This window comes from Acomys russatus, chromosome 31 (assembly GCF_903995435.1).
Source record: "Acomys russatus chromosome 31, mAcoRus1.1, whole genome shotgun sequence".
Lineage (NCBI taxonomy): Eukaryota > Metazoa > Chordata > Mammalia > Rodentia > Muridae > Acomys > Acomys russatus.
The window spans coordinates 21,030,737-21,033,830 of NC_067167.1; the positions used below are offsets into that span (position 1 = coordinate 21,030,737).

Here is a 3,094-nt window from a genome sequence, read left to right on the forward strand (position 1 = left end):
GTGTTGTCTTTGTTTACTGCAGAGATAGAAAGCTAAATATTTTCCTAATTCACTTACAAATAGAATTTCAAAGGGAATTTGCCCCTTGAAATCAGCTGCACTAGTAGGAAATTCCAATTTAATTCAGACTGAATTAGTTGGGACAAGAAGCAAGTCATACATGTTTATACATGGCCTGCAAAATAACATCCCATGGTAACTTTAGTAGCAGCTACTAGTTTTGGCAAAAAGTATTTCTTTAACTGAAAAAGGCAGCAAGTTTCTGTAAGTAGCAGAGTGTCAAGCTCTTTTTATTGTCCATTTCAGTAGTTTATAGCTCCTCTTATAATGTTCTCTCTCTCTCTCTCTCTCTCTCTCTCTCTCTCTCTCTCTCTCTCTCTCTCTCTCTCTCTCCTCCAGCCCAACAAGATGCCCAAGGGAAAGAAGGCCAAGAGGAAGAAGGTGGCCCCTGCCCGCTGCCGCAATGAAGAAACAGGAGGCCAAAAAGGCGATCAATCCTTTGTCTGAGAAGAGGCCCAAGAACTTCAGCATCAGGCAGGAATATCCAGCCCCAAAGAGATCTCACTCGCTTCATTAAATGGCCCTGCTATATCAGGCTGTAGGAGCAAAGGGCCATTCTCTATAAGCGGCTCCAAGCATCTCCTGCCATTAACCAGCTCACCCAGGCCCTGGACCGGCAAACAACTACCCAGTTGCTTAAGCTTGCCCACAAGTACAGGCCAGAGACAAAGCCGGAGAAGAAGCAAAGGCTGCTGGCCCGTGCTGAGAAGAAAGCTGCTAGGAAAGGGAACGCACCAACTAAGAGACCTCCTGTCCTTCGAGCAGGGGTCAATACAATCAATCACCTTGGTCAAGAACAAAAAGGCTCAGCTGGTGGTGATTGCCCATGACATAGACACCACTGAGCTGGTTGGTCTTCCTATCTGTCCTGTGTAGAAAGATGGGGGTCCCCTACTGCATCATCAAGAAAAAGGCCAGGCTGGGGCGGCTGGTCCACAGGAAGACTTGCACCACTGTTGCCTTCACACAGGTTAACTAGGAAGACAAGGGTGCTGTGGCTAAGCTAGTGGAAGCTATTAGGACCAACTACAACAACAGATAGGATGAGATCCATCGCCACTGGGGAGGCAGCATCCTGGGTCCTAAATCTGTGGCTTGTATTGCCAAACTGGAAAAGGCAAAGGCTAAAGAACTCACCACTAAACTTGGTTAAATGTACACTTGTAAGGTAATTTTCTTAGCCAATATATGTTATTACGAACTTATTAACCGAGTGTACGTCCCTTATAACCCAGCTAATCTAAACAATAGGAAAAGAAGATTAAAGAATAACAAAACCGTAAGGATATCAGCTCCAAGGAATGATTCTCCTGGTGTTGCCAGCAGGATTTCTTATGCTGGAACCTGGAGTAACCAGAACCCGGAACCTCATTGGGAGCTGGAGCCCCAAAGCCTTCCCTCGAGTGGTTCTCTCTAGGAGCATCCTGAAGTAGAGCGATGAACAGCCAAAACTATCCCAAGTCTCCAACAGCCCCACCACCAGTTTTGGGCTCATTTATATATCTTCTCCCAGAGTCTGTTCACAGGATCTTTTCAGCTGGCCAACAATCAAGTTCCTGCACAAAGTGGTTTGTCTTCAGTGGATTAACATCACCTGTTCTCACAAGACCATTCCAATCCCACACTTGGGGGTCGTAACAAAAACAGGCTTATCTCTCCTTCATACACTGCTAAGTTTTCTGTACATAAGTATAATTACAAAATTATCATCAAAAAATAATGATGATGTTCTCTATCTCAGAGAGGACTGGTCCAGAGATTTGTCTGCAAAATACATACTTAGAACATCTGAACAGGAGTGGCTAAATGGCACACAGTAGCCATAGTCCAACCATTTACAACAGACGAAGAAACTAAGACTGAAGGTTAAAAAAAATGTGCCTTCCATCCCCAAGTAAGGATGCACCATGAGAGAAATTCAAATGTAGTATGACTCAGGCTGTTGTCATTGTTACAATGTTGAAGTTTCTCCATGGCAATTGTTACAATATTGAAGTATTTCTTTTTACCATGAATCCTCTGCGTGTCCTCTGCCCTCCCGCAAGAGTCAAATAGTCTGTCTCTCCATTTAGAAACAAATAGGTCATAACCGATATACCACGAGATGTCATCGTTCCAGGTTTGAACAGTATGTGCCATCTAATCATTTAGCATTTTTATCCTCACCCTCCAGTAGGACTCTGTTGACAAGTGCGTTCTATCACACCAGATTATGTCGCTCCTTAGTAAACATTTGAGTGAAGTCCCTGGAAATTCTTATATTTAGAATGAAAGTAACATGTTTTTTATTTCTCTTTAGAGCAATAGTACCATTGTTGTTTGTGAAAGAGAAAAACGGGGCTAGAAACTCAAACCACCTCCTGTCATTGGGGGCAGCCCATCAAAGAATGCCAATTTATAAAACTGAATTTTTGGCAGGTAGGTAGCAGTCTTGCTTCCTTCATGAAATGCTTAGCAAACTGGAGAGAGAGAGAGAGAGAGAGAGAGAGAGAGAGAGAGAGAGAGAGAGAGGGAGACTCCGAGGGCATAAAAAGAATCTGTCTTCCGCACTCATAACAGAAAGAAATCACAGTCTTTTATGCGTAAGATTTTATAGTTTTCACATACATAATTTACAACCAGTGGTGCTCTTCAGTAAGATGCCAAAAGAAAACAGGCCTCGGGGCCATTAGGCTACACAACACTGTGCAACTGAGTTATTTTGTGTTTTACTTCAGGAAACACTGCTGTTAGGACAGCATCCTTCACATTTATACCGCTTGGCATCTGGCTTTGACAGCTGCATTTAGCAACAAAACATGCAGAATAAGTGTCTTCCCAGTATTGCTTGTTAACCATAAATTATTCCTACATTCTCAAAATGCAAAATCCCCAGACTTCCTAGACCCTTGATCAATAATGAGAGAGCCATTATACAAAGACTGGTGGGATGATCAGCCCTGATCCGAGAAATGGAAGATAGATTTTTCTGATCTTTCCTGGCACCTAATTCAGCTGCAAAATAAATGTGTCATAATTTATTTAAAGTTCGGGG

At 43.0% G+C, this 3,094-nt stretch overlaps 1 pseudogene; it reads left to right on the plus strand.

Annotated features, from left to right (window-relative positions):
- The first annotated feature begins 402 nt into the window (after positions 1 to 402).
- On the plus strand, positions 403 to 1,213 carry LOC127183599 (60S ribosomal protein L7a-like; annotated as a pseudogene).
- The last annotated feature ends 1,881 nt before the right edge of the window (positions 1,214 to 3,094 follow it).